The sequence below is a fragment of the Lactuca saligna genome, chromosome 8 (genome assembly GCF_052625555.1).
Source record: "Lactuca saligna cultivar CGN05327 chromosome 8, ASM5262555v1, whole genome shotgun sequence".
NCBI lineage: Eukaryota > Viridiplantae > Streptophyta > Magnoliopsida > Asterales > Asteraceae > Lactuca > Lactuca saligna.
The window spans coordinates 78,156,800-78,169,746 of NC_136424.1; the positions used below are offsets into that span (position 1 = coordinate 78,156,800).

Consider the following 12,947-nt stretch of genomic DNA (forward strand, 5'->3'; position numbering starts at 1 on the left):
TATGTGGTATAATGGGGGAACTCACTAAGCTTCGTGCTTACGGTTTACAGTTTTGATTTTAGGTACTTTGTTTTCAAAGGAAAGGAGTCGGCACGATCGCAACGCATCACACTATGTTATCTACACATGAGATCTTTGGGGTTATCCTCTGATATTGTTTTATGATGTCATGTTTTGATTATTGATATATTGGTTTTGACACGGGATGATATTATGAATGTTTTTATACTATTGGTCTTCATAACAACTTATTTAAAAATGAAATTTTTGGTCATGAATTTTGGGATGTTACAAGTTAGTATCAGAGCCTTGGTTTGAGGGATTTGGATACATTCTCGGGTGTGTATGGACTCAAATCCGGGGTTTGAAAGATTTTTACAAGAAAATAGTTTTTCTAAAATTTAAAATAAAGAGTTTTGAGAAAGAACACGGTGTGTGATGCGTACAATCAGCCAAGCTCAAGTAAGTTTTCCTCAAGATACTCATACATGTTATGTTATGTTATGAATTGAGAATATGTGAGCTGCATGCTAGATTAGGGCTAAGGATGTAGGAAGGGTGTCGTATATGGGTAGACCTGCTTGCTAGTACTGATCAGTCAGTGATAGGATGGCCTGTTTAGGTTATGCCTAATTGCATGAGTCTCAGAATCTCATGCTAGTCTAGATCCCTGAATAGAGGATAGAAATGTTTGATTGGAGACCGAAAATGTGATTTATAGAATGTTCTGTTTCCTAAAAAAGTGCATACAAAAACCATATACAAACTGCCAATGACAAAATAAGGTTAGTTATAGATGATGAAAATCAAAATATTTCTAATAATAGTGTGGGGATGGGTTGGGACGTCATGATTTTTTCGATCCGGAAGAAAACAAAAAGAAAGACAAGTTTTTTTAGTAAGGTAAACCTTATAGACAAATAAACTTTATTACACACTGAAGTTGTAAGAAAATGGAATCCACAACTATTAATCATTAAAAGAGATCATAAACATATGAATGGAAAGAAATAGAAAAAAAAACAAAATCTTACTCTATAGCTGATGATTGTTAGTTTTAGGACCCAAGCTGCAATAGAAGTTCATAAAAACAAACACACATAACAATGGAATAATCAAGGAAATACGAGGAATAATATATGGTACCTTGGGGTCATTGTACAGAAGAAGAAAGAGATCATAATCCACAAAAATGTAATCACAAAAATCACATCAAAACACAACAATTTGAAGGTACCCTTGAAGGATAGAGCGAGAAAGATGAGCATGATTCGTCACCTTGTTTGTAACTGAAGTTAACATCGAATCCGTTGAATTGGAAATGAGAAAATATATTTGAAACAAAAAATCAAATTAAATTAGAAATTCGATTACTACCTATAGTTTGTTTCATTCAAAACATGCTCCTTTAGAATACGTTCCAAGTAGTTGAAAACCACCTCCAAAGTTTTGAATCTTGAATGTGTTCTTACTGTAGAAGTATTCCCAGTAGTAAGATCGTTAAATAAACCAGTGACAATTCAAGGAACTGACTGAAACATTGAAACATTGAAGGAATTGAGGGAATGGGTAAGAACAGAGTCGATTCACCAGTTTCCTTTGATATTTATAAAAAAGGGGAAGGGGGAGATGGTGGTGGGGGACGACGGTTCTGAGACAAGGGACCGAACATGGGGATGAGTCGGAGAAGAACTATCTTTGTGGGGGAGAAGAAGTGCTCAATGGATTCAACCGCTAGAAGGTTAGAATTTTTGACATAGATCTTGATGGACGAAGGTTGAAGAACGTGGGAGGAATCATTGATAGGAAGCGAAGAGAACCGCCAGAAATTGGAAATGTTGAGTTATTACGGCTGGGATGGAAAGATGGGGGAGTTTTAAGGGTTGAGATTAGTCTGATGGATTTTTACTCACCGACGAAAATAATATAAATAATATCTAATTTTGGATCATTAGTGTACCATCAAAACTTTTTGGACCAAACTCAAATAATTTTATCAATCACATGGAACATTTTTGCAATTTTATCTAGTTTAAAACCTATTGAAACTTCAAAGTATCAATACTACGATACTTCTATATTTATGATTAAATTGCTATCTAAAATTTTATGAAAAAAATGTATATAAATCGAAATAAATAATCTAAAGTTCTTGAAGAGCCTAAGAGCTTTTTTCACGATAAAATTTTTCAACAAAAACACCATTAAAGGTGCACATACGCAACACTAAAAAGATTAGGGTTTAAAAACGATTTTTTTTTTACGTTCATATCTGTTTTTTTCAAGCAAATCTCTTTAACGAAGTACAATTTTTATTTCCATGATTCTTCTAAACGGCGCATATATGATATATTTGTTGCTATTTGAATTTTGAATAAAATAATCTAGTCGAAAAAAAGTTATAGGTTTTTCGGATTTTTGAGTTTTTATTTGTGTTTGACCGAATGATACTTTTTCTTTTATCTCCAAAAAAAAAATATAATATACTTTAATGAATAATTGTTATTTTTTTGTTTATATTTATATGGAAAAAAAAAGTTTAGATATAAGTAGTGACCAAGACAATAAGGGGTTGATACATGATGTTTTTCCAAAAAAAAATGGATAGTTAAGGTCTTTCAATATAGTGAGCACAAGGCTCGTGGTGGTCGACATGACCACAAACAACAACCATTTTTGACCCTTTGTGGTTGCTCGTTGTGGTGGATTGTCGTGGTCACCATCACATTTGACCACAAACTCTTCCTCTTTGTCTTCTTTCTCGCTTTGGCCATAATATTCTCTCGTGCACACCATCCCATATTGTAAGGGGAAGAGTTATGGTGCTGACGTAGAGGTGGAAGAAGATTGTGGTCGTGAATAGTGGCGAAGCTACTCACCCCCCCCCCCCCCCCCCCCCCCCCCCCCGCTTTTTTGACTACTTATGTATATGAATAAAGATGATAGAAGGATAAATAAACAAGCTGCAGGTGCAGGTTGACGTGTGACGAGGAAGAACACAAATAGATTGTATTTTTGTTGTTTATGTTTTGGTTGGGTTTAACAAAAATTCATTAGTAAGAGACAAAGGTGGTGATACAGTTGAACTTGGGACACCATAAAAATCAATCATGCAACATCCTGAGATTTTTCAGGTATTTCTGAATCCCCTCTTCTATTATTATTTTGTCATTTGTAGTTCCCGGGTTTAGAAGAGTCGACCGATGAGAAGCCTAAGGGATAAAGTTGCAACTTTGAGAACAAGACTAGTACGCTAAGCGTACACAAGTGTACGCTACGTACATAAGGTACGCTGGGCGTACACTTGTGTATGCTAAACGTACTCGCATCAGATGCAAACCCTAATATTTAAGGTTTGAGTGCTATATAAACATTGTTATGAGCTCATAACCATCCCTTACCTCAGCGTCCATAGATTTGAGTTCTTTTCCCCAAACCCTAACCCCTTTCTTGAGTGTGTGAGTTTATAGAGTATGTTTTGAGTGGTTGGTGAAGAAAGTGTTGCATCAAAAAGTTGGAGAAGGAGGACAAGCTTGTAGATATGAAGTTTCTTTGTGCCCTAAAAGCGCTAGAAGGTAAAAAGCTTCAAAATTTATGCTTGTATGATATAGATCTTGCCATGTTAGCTTTATGAAACCATTTCTTGTCCCAAAAAGTCCTAAGTTGATGCATGATATGATTTCAACGAGATAAGTTGTCCTTTCAGACCCTTGAAGAGGTCCTAAGTGATAAAAATGATGTCCCAATAGCTAAATGTGTATCATGCATGGAGTAAGAAGGTCTTAATGGATTAAGACCATGTATTAAAAACTTTTTGGACGTCCAAAGTGTTAAAGTTCGAGACTTTATGATTCTTAGGCATATTTGATCAATGGATCTGAAGTTTGGGCTTAAGTGCTTAAGCTATTAAGCACTTATTAGAGTTTTGGTAAAACACGCGTATGCCCTGTGTAGTTTCTGTATGCCCAACGTACCGAGTCAACCACCCTGATGGTGGTCAACACAAAACGGAAGTACACCCAGCGTACCATATGAGTACGCCCCGCGTACGTCCTCTGTTGGACTTTTGACGAATTGGGCTTCAGAGTTGGGCCGCCTTTGGACTAATTGGACTTGGGCCTTGATGGACTCTCTGAATAATTGAGTTTTGGGTTAGTTTTGATAATGGATCCTAGAATAAGGCCCAATTAAGAAGTTGGGCCCAATTAGGAAAAGTGGGCCATTAATGGGCTTTGGATATATGGACTTTTAAGATAATGGAATTGGTATTTGGGCCTTGGCCCAATTTAGAGAAAAGGAAATATGGACTATGAGGACCTTTATTCAAGATTGATATCTTATGTATTGAACTAGTATTTATTATTTTGGATAGTTCGGGATTTTCGGTGAGACAGCGATCAGAGACTTTCAGTTCTTTTCAGCACTACCTGCGAGGTAAGTTATAGTTCTTTTCAACACTACTTGCGAGGTAAGTTATCCTCACTATACTAAGGGGTCGAAGGCACCAATGTCGGCCCAATGGATTTGATATCCTCGTAATTAACGATATGTTGAGTATGAGATAGTTATACATGCTAGTTTACTATGCCATTTTGGTAGATCTGTAGGATTACCTATGTTACTATTTGATTATCTGCATGTGCAATTAGTTGTATATGTGGACATGTTGTGTGGGTAGGGTTGAGGTTGCAATGCTTCGTGCGACGACTAACAAACCCTAGAGTATGCCAGATATGAGCCGAGGGATGGGAAGGCATACCAGACTCGTACCGAGGACTCATTTGCATACCAGATATGAGCTGAGGACCGAGTGGCATGCCAGACTCGTACTGAGGACTTGAGGGTATTGGAGCATTCCAGTTGCGAGCTAAGGGCCAGAGGGACATGCCAGACTTGCACTGAGGGCTGATCAGTTATATTTCAGTCTTAGGATTGAAGGGTGTAATCCAGTCATAAGCAGTTGGCTCGATAGCAAACCAGACTTATGTTGTGGGCTCAGAAGCAAGCCAGATGTGAACTGTGAGCCCGAAAGGCAAGTCAGACTCATACTGTGGGTCCCAGGGGGTAATCCAGACACAAAGGCGTGATCGTATAGCTCCTCACTTTTTATGACTTTGTGTATTGGGATACTCTGATGTAGAACTATTTTGATAACAAATTTGTAATAACTATTGGTTTCTAAATGTTGTAAAAAGTTTAAAATTGGCATGCTTTTTATGGATGTTTCCAATCAAGATTTTAAAATATTTGAAATCGTTTAATCAAAAGGAAACAAAGTTAAAAATATTTTAAATATCCAAACGATATCTATAATTTTGCTAAGAACTTCCAAGATTTTTTTTTTCATTTTTATAAATCTTCGAGAAAACAGAAACCCTCGTTCTAGATTTACACCCAGGGAACAAAAAAAACATTGAATCGCCGCTAATGCTCTCCTCTCCTCTCCATTACCTGTCTCGTCATTTCTATGACCGGAGTCGCTAGAGGCTAGATCAACCACCGCCCTCCGCTTGAACTACAGTTCTCTGCTTTAACCACCAACGTTTATTCACTTGTAACTCGCAACGTATCTATTGCTCTCTCTATATTCTTGTATTGCCTCCTCGCTGATTTCAAGTAAAGATGATATGCTTCTAATTTTGTGTTTTGTTCGTATGCAATGGTATTATCAGTTCTCTACTACTTTTGTGTTTTCTTCATACATAATGATATTATCTGTTGCTTTTTCAAAAAAATAATATTATATGTTCTCTATCACCTTACCTATTAGGATGTTTGTTATGTCTTTTCATTGTTTCTTAGGGTTTAATATTGTTTTTTTTTTTCCTATAAATGAATGTGATAAAAAACCGAAAAAAAACATTATACAATATGATATGATAATCAATGTTAACCTAATTGTTGCTGTTATTATATATATATATATATATATATATATATATATATATATATATATATATATATATATTAAAATTATCCATTCTTAGCTTACAGTTCCTGACCACAGGTACTGTTCGTTGGTTAGTTAGTATAATTGGATTGGTTTAATCTCACCGATCCACCGCCTAAAATGTCTACGTGTTTTAATTTTGGTCTTCTCTACCTTCTCTCTTCTGTTTCGTCTCCACCCATCACCGTTCCTCCGCGAATGCTTTTCTTCGGTTTTCGATTTGTCTTCATCGTCTTATGGTCGCCGCCTCCAGATTCTTCCTATCGCCTCTCTTATCAAGTGTTAGTAATCTACCGCCTCTTCCCCACGGATAGACCTTCCCGATCCTTCCATCACCACTCTATTTTTCTTTTGGCTTCCCTCTCCCTTTTCCATATCTTTCATCGAACTCCATGTCTTGCCCTAAATCGCCGCTTTTTGCACATATATATAGGAGGGTTGAACAAGCGAAATAACCATACAGGTGCTTCCATGGTTGTCTCCTTTTATCGATTGGAGCTTCACAAAATTGTTAGGATACGTCTCTCTAAAAACCCTAATTACTTCATAATTTTATTTAGTTTTATTTCTTATGCCTACCGTATTTGAGTAATTACATTTTTATGATTTCTGCTTTATAGGTGTTCAAGAAAGGGGATATCAGAATCAACAATCTAAAACCACAAGGACAACGTAGCATTAACCACCTTAGAGCACCCAAAACCCCTCGATTTCTCCAAAAATTCAGTGATCATTTCTCTTATCGTCTCATTTGTGTGTCTTTTTTAGGGCTAAACTGTGAATGGAAAGAAAAGAAATATCGCTCGGGAAAAGAGAGAAGGGAGATCGATGTTGCCTCACTCGCTTTGTATCTTGAATTGACCCCCTAAAAGTCACACTTCTACATTCCATTCACTGTTGTTCGCTTTCGCTGCTCAGGTCTTCAATCATCAGGTATGATTTCATTATTTTTAATTCTATCTATTCGTCTTCCAAATTCGATTGCTTCAAAAATTCAGTGACGATTTCTCTTATCATGTCATTTGTGTATGTTTGCTAGGGCTAAACTGAGAATGGAAAGAAAACAAATATCGCCCAGGAAGAGAGAGAAGGGAGATCAAGGTTGTCTTCATCTCGTTGTCAATAAATCAGAAAATAAAGAAAACAAATACCTCTTGCAACGTATGTATTGTATCACTATTCGTCTCTTTAGATCCTGATTTTACCATTGTGTGCGACTGTATAGGACTACATATGTATTATTCATGAATTCTACATGCTTACCATGTTATCACATACGAAACCCACCAGATCAGTTGCTTATTTACTTCATACAATTGATACTGATGTTCTTATTAATCTGTATGTTTGCTACGTATTTCATTTTAGTTTTGGCAGTTTACTTATTCTTTTCGATTGATCAGCCACCGACGTCTTGCCTAGTCGATACCTTTGCCTTACGGAAAAGAGTATTTGGGTTATTATATTGTTTTTGTTGTTCAAACTTGGCAGATTGAAGATGCATAGTAAGTGTTTGATGAAATGCTTTAAAGAATATTAGTTCTTCAAACAATAATTTTTTAATTCTTTTGTCAGATTTATCAACATGTGTTGCTTCACATAATAAATAGTGAAGTACATGATGGTAAATTAAGTGTTTAAATGACCTAGAATGGAATTAATACTTGATGTACCTAATGCTTATGCATCTGTAAAGAATTTAGATTTTAGGTTGATAACAATTTGTGTGTCAGGGCCTTCTTTTTTACTGAAAATCTTCAATTATGATGGTGTTTCCCTTTATATATATTGCAATCCTTATACGGAATTTCTTTTTTCAGTAGGAAATGGGCATGATAGGGTATGCGATATCTCATCATCAATAGACAAAACCCCAACTGATTTATATATTTTTCTAATATAAATCTACACGCCCGACTTTCTTTTTTCTTTTGTCCCATTCAGTTTGAAATTTATGGATCTTGTGGTGATATTTTTAGTGTCAAACCGGATATTTGAGAGGAACTAAAAGCAGCTGGACTATTGCTTATAAAAGTGTTTATGATTTTAGCTGTTTGGTTTCTTTTTTTGGTTGCTATTTCACTGTCATTGTAAATGATATTTACAGACTTCTACAAGAACGAAAAAAGAAAAAGAAGAAGCCAAATAAGGATGAAATAAAGTGTCCTGGGCGTGAAGAGATCAAATTTAGAGATGTTAAACTCCACCAAAGTTGGTCGATGCTCCCAAGGTTAGATTTCTTATTCTTGAAATTGGCTAAATGTCACATGATTATGATTATTTAAGGATAAAAACATGAGAAAAAGATTAAAATAGCCACTTTTTCTTAATGATTTTGTCAAAAATAACCAAGAATTTCACATATTTCTTAAGATAGCTTCATTTTGCAATGCCCTAATGGTGCCAATATATATATATATTCTTTTAGCTAATACCATTTATGTCCACTTTTTTTAAAAAGGGATATGTTATCCAGATTTTTTTAAAGATCCGCAAGTTACTTACTCTTGCTGCCACATTAAACGACTTAACACGTGGACTCAAGGTCAAAGGACAATGCACTGATTGAAATAGTGTGTGTACGTAATTCTGTATATATATATATATATATGTTATATCTGATTTGAGATTTTTTTTATAATGAATTAAATGAGAAGCTCCCACCAAATCATCCAACACTTAAATCAAATCACATCACAGGCTTTTGGAGAATGGTGAGTGTGGCATGCCAAACTCTTAGAAATATAGATTGGAGACACGATAAGGAATGATATTTATCTCATGCTTATTCATATTAGATGGCTATTTCAAACTTTTGACTTAACATAACACACACATAACAACATGTTTGCATTTTCGTGCTACTAAGGGAAACATAATTTAATATTTTATGTACCTTTCCCTTTAATAGCAACGTACTTTATTTGTTACTTCTAATATTAACTGATTACGTTAGTGTATCGGTTAAAAATTTTAGTTCATCCCTATTACAGGTAAAAAAAAACTAATTACATTGATTATATCTACGAAAAAAATTGCAATGTCCTAAAATTTACCCTTTTCTTTATTCATGGGCATTAGCAATGAGAAAAAAAGGTGAAAGTAGAATGCTATAATATAATACACACATTAATGAAAGTAGTTTGTTATTTGTTGCAGAGTGCTGTGGACGAGGAGTTGGAGAACTTCAACGAAGTTGTAATGAAGCGTTATGACGGTGGAGAGTCAAAGGGAAACTTTGACCCCGAAAAGCATATATAGGCTTATTTACCTGTTAGACTCAATGAGCAACAAGTGACAAATTTATTGCAATGTATAATTCCCATTTCAATTCTTTGGGGTTACTTTGCTTACATGTCAATTTTCATTAAGATTGTTGCTCTTTTTCATCCCTGCTGGTCAACAAGCCCCTATATATGTAATGACCAAAAAACCCTTATTTAACTCTGAAAAAATTCCTTCGGACTCATGCAAAGCATGGGTCTCTTCTCTAGTTATTATTATTATCATTATTATTATTATTATAAGTTGGTCATGATATTTTGATTTTGATTTTGATTTGGCAATGGTTAGATTATTTTCAAGTTTGCTATTATGCATATTTATTAAGAAAAGATAATAGTGTTGTTCCATCATTGAAGGTCTCGATTTCGGCCCCCAAGCTTTTGTACTTGTGTTCTGCCCCTGGTCGTGAAGACCATTACGGACAACCTAATAAAACATATAAACAATTAAACATTTTAGTATGAATTTAAAAACAAAAATTTTAAAAAAAATTTATAGTGCGAAAAAAAAAACTACCCTTAAATACTAAGGGTTTAAATTTCATTCGAAACAATGTGTATTTTATGTCCTATTCATTAAAAAAATACTTTATAAATATTAAAAATAACATAGTAGTTTTTAAGTTTTATTTAAAAATAAAAAAATAAAAATAATAAATAAATAAACACTTATTTTTGTCAAAAACCGTAAACTTAGATTACTTGTTAATCTTGTATTTCTAGTTGGTTACTTAGGAGTCAACCAGTTACGAAGTCCAGTTAACATGTTTTTATTCAGATTTTACATGTTATGGAAATTAATATAATTTTTTACTATTTATATACATATTAATTTACTGTTTCCTTACGAACAGTAAATTAACCTTATTGGACCAATTTTCTATTTTTTTTACCAATTTTCTATTAATTTCCCACCGTCCAATCATGTATTTTACTCTGTTTCCACCGCTTTACCTAGGTAAATCCACCACCGCTTTTTCTCCCCTGAGTTACATCTATGCATCTACACCTGTTGTCGGCTTCATTCTCCCAAAAAGCTTTCCACCACCGCTTATTGCTGTCGATTACCACCAAACACGTTGGAGAAAAGCAGATGACGTAGAATCTTCCTTATCTTTCCGTTACCAGCGACTTTACCACCGCTACTGTTGGTCAATGATGACATGTTGATTCGTCAATGTATCTGACTCTCCATCATTCTTTCTCACCGTTACCGTCGACTTTACCTCATGTGTTTTCGATCTGTTGAGTTCGGCTTCTGCAAATACACAATGCTTTCTCTATTAGCTCCTACTAACGGTTTGAACTAAGGTAAAGTTACAGTTTTATTTTCTCCTCTATCCATAGGTCGTATTCTTCCATTTGCAATAAAACTGAGGCACAATTCCCTTTGGGTATAAGTGTATAACCACGACCTGTCCAACCCCTAATTTTTGACTTTCATTATCTTACCCCTACTTTCTTTTGTGTTTTTGATTTTAGAGTCAGAGCAGGACCACAGCAGGACCACCCAAATCGGAAGAGTAGGTATTGCATTTGATTTTGGGTATTGAAGGCTTAATTTGGGGCTTTTCAACACTAGTCTAAAACATTAGAAGATAGAGACCTGTCTTTGTACAAAAGAGGTAAACTTTGAACATTTGTTTCATTAATTTTATAGTTTTTATCATTTATACAATTTGCATGTGCTCTACTACGATTTTGGTTTTGTGTAATCCTCAAGGGAATATTGAAGAACATACTAAGCTTAGTTATTTGTTTTGATTTTGGGTATTAAAGGCTTAATTTGGGGGTTTTTCAACACATTTCTAAAACATTAGAAGATGGAAACTTTGCCTTTAGAAAAACGAGGTAAACTTTGAATATTTGTTTTATTAATTTTATAGCTTTTATGATTTATACATTTTGATTGTTTACAAAAATTCTTGAATAACACTGGAATAATTTTTTAATATTTTCATTATATTTCCATAGATGATGTTTTATGCTGTTGAAGTACATGAACAACCAACTGTTTGAGAAACAAATTTTTTCCCAAGGTAATATCACACTATTTTTACGTTCTTTGGTTTCTTGCACACCAACTGTTTGATGTATTGTCTGTATGTGTATTATGATGTAACTATCATATAGAAGCCATCAATGAAACTCCCAAACAGATTTCACATGCTACTGCATTATAGAAATTTCATGCACTACTACAAAAATTGCAATTAGTGATAGCTCAAACCTCCTTAGTGTCTTAAACCAAAAGAACGGAAATTAATTAGACACATGTATGGAACTAAAGATCAAACATGTTTGCTGTTATGATTTGATCTTTATGTCGATTGTTTTTCTGTTGGATTTTAGATTTATCATCATAGAAGCAATCAACCTTGTTGTGAGGATTTTTTTGGAAAATTAAAAGGTTATGGCTTTTTTTAGAAAAAAAAAAAAACAAAAGTTTTTTTTGAAAAAAATCAATTTTATATACATATGCAATCAGGTTATTTCAGTTACAAGGCTCATTCTTAGTTGCTAATTACATATTTATGTATTCTTTTAAGGAAGAGAACCTCCGGTTACAAAAACTAAAACCGGAGGTAATCAAAGCATACTAAAGGCAATCTTTTTGTAAAGATATTGAAAATAAGGAACATGAGGAAGGTAAGGAGGATAGTAAGTTTAGTTTCTTTTCCGTTCTTTTAACTTCATTAAAGAAGCATGAACTTCAAAAAGTTTATATTCAAGTGATTCATTTGTTATTGTAGGACTGAAAATGTATTATTTTCTGTTTGAAATTGGTTCTTATGATGTTCACCTATTAACCTGTAGGATTTTTCTCATCTAAAGCCAAACACATCTCTAAAAGAAGATGGATCGACACTTCCTCTTTTGAAACACTAGGTTTAAAGCTACCAACTTACAGAAATATGTAGAAATCATATTATATGAAAGTAGAACAACATTTTCTGCATATTTTATAAAGATTGTTGTCCATTTTTTCCCCATAGTTATTAGCCTTTACAACTTCTTTTTTATTTACATTACAGGTTTGGTAAATGTGCAAATGGGTCACAACAATGGAGTAAGGCTAAAGAATATTTCTTCAATTTAGATAAGAACAATGTGGTTTCTATGAATGAAATTGTTAGATAGTTGCATACTTCAAGATTATATATTTCCTATAATACCCTTTTTATCCTTCTCACATGTAAGGACTGTCTGTGAAAATGGATTCGACATGTATAAACTTTGAGCTCACTGTCAGGCACAGGAAACCTAAGGTTGCGTTTAGTTACGGAAAAACAATTTTCATTTTCCGTTTTCATTTTTCATTGAAAAATTTAGAGAACGCGTTTAGTTAAACTTATTCATTTTTCATTTTCAGTTTTAGAAAATTAGAAAACGTGTTTAAATGTCTATTTTTCTATCGGTTTTCATTTTTAAAAAACGGTAGTGGTAGTAGGGTGTGGGTGGGGGCGGTGACGGTAGCGGTAGCGGGTCGGCGGCGGTGGTGGTGATGACAGGCGATGGTGGTGGCGGCGTCAATTTTATCAGTGGTGGTGATGGTGGTGGTGCTAGTGACGGGTTAGTGGTGGTGGTGGTGATGGTAGGTCGGTGATTGTTGTGGTGGTGTTGGGTGGGTGGGGGTGCGAGTGTGTGTTTGTGTGTGTATGTGTGTTTGTGGGGGTAGGTGTAGGTTTGTGTGTGTGTGTCTGTGAGGGTGT

General features: G+C 34.6%; 2 long non-coding RNA genes across 7 annotated transcripts; both read left to right on the forward strand.

Moving 5' to 3' along the window:
* The first annotated feature begins 6,045 nt into the window (after positions 1-6,045).
* LOC145011242 (uncharacterized) lies at positions 6,046-9,443 on the forward strand. 5 transcript variants are annotated; one of them, XR_013664070.1, is made up of 6 exons: positions 6,046-6,460; positions 6,571-6,883; positions 6,990-7,111; positions 7,354-7,455; positions 8,058-8,180; positions 9,110-9,443. It is a non-coding gene; the product is annotated as an uncharacterized LOC145011242 (long non-coding RNA). The 5 variants fall into 5 exon arrangements; XR_013664068.1 differs by lacking the exon at positions 7,354-7,455 and adding an exon at positions 8,412-8,529; XR_013664069.1 differs by lacking the exon at positions 7,354-7,455 and having other exon boundaries at positions 6,048-6,460; positions 6,571-6,622; positions 6,719-6,883.
* Positions 9,444-10,200: 757 nt separating this feature from the next.
* Positions 10,201-12,554, forward strand: LOC145008469 (uncharacterized). Of its 2 annotated transcripts, XR_013663470.1 has the most exons (7): positions 10,201-10,545; positions 10,717-10,859; positions 11,014-11,085; positions 11,209-11,273; positions 11,784-11,883; positions 12,052-12,123; positions 12,270-12,554. It is a non-coding gene; the product is annotated as an uncharacterized LOC145008469 (long non-coding RNA). The 2 variants fall into 2 exon arrangements; XR_013663469.1 differs by lacking the exon at positions 11,784-11,883 and having other exon boundaries at positions 10,205-10,545.
* The last annotated feature ends 393 nt before the right edge of the window (positions 12,555-12,947 follow it).